Genomic DNA, 846 nt, shown 5'->3' on the forward strand with positions numbered 1-846 from the left:
AAGACTATACTTTCAAGGATCATTTCTACAGTTTGTTACTAGAGAAGTTTCTCTGAAAGTATAGAGCTCCGGAAACCACCAGCAGGAGACACAGCAATCTCTCCTGAGCATAGAGCCGATTCTCGGTGTTTCTGCAACTGCCATTCACCATTGATACTGGTTCTTTTCTTCTTTGGGAGAGCAAGAGGGAGAGGATGCAGTCTGAAGAAAGAAAGAGACAGAGAGAGAGGAAGGAAGGAAGAAGTTTTATAATACTTTCTGCTGAGCCTACAAAATGGAGAAATATGAAATCACAAAAAAACATAAAATCAAACATGCAATAAAATTGACGACATCAATTAGATTTGATAGTATGATTAACTTCATATATGAGTTAGTTTAAACTGCTTAGAAATAAGCAGTTTTTGTATATTTTTAAATTTTAATTGTAGAATTGTTAGCCATCTTCATTAAAACGATTTGTACTTCTTTATTCATTCTTCCCGATGAGAGAAAGTCCTCACACAATCATGAGTTCAAGCAAATGAGTGCACTGAAATACTTCATCTATTTTTGAGAGAATATTAAGGTCCACAGATAGAAAATAGACCAAAATCCATTTTCTGGGTTAATAATTCCCAATGCTATTCCCATCCCTCTTCCGTTCCACTTAACTTTGAGAAGGTTTTAAAAATTTAGTTTTAAAAAATGTTCCTTGGTTTTATGAATTTTTTTCAAGTGCAGGGGCACCCAGCTGACTTAGTCAGTAGTGCTAATGATTCTTGATCTCAGGGTTGCAAGTTCTAGCCCCACATTGGGCATAGAGATTGCTTAAATTTTTTTTTCAAGTGCCTCAGTATGGAAGCC

The 846-nt window shown here is 35.7% G+C and overlaps 1 non-coding gene across 1 annotated transcript; it reads left to right on the forward strand.

Moving 5' to 3' along the window:
- On the forward strand, positions 1-205 carry LOC112867120 (small nucleolar RNA U3). Its single transcript, XR_003224169.1, has one exon. It is a non-coding gene; the product is annotated as a small nucleolar RNA U3 (small nucleolar RNA).
- Positions 206-846: the final 641 nt, after the last annotated feature.

Source organism: Puma concolor, chromosome A2, assembly GCF_028749965.1.
Source record: "Puma concolor isolate L17-30 chromosome A2, mPumCon1.1.hap2, whole genome shotgun sequence".
Classification (NCBI taxonomy): domain Eukaryota; kingdom Metazoa; phylum Chordata; class Mammalia; order Carnivora; family Felidae; genus Puma; species Puma concolor.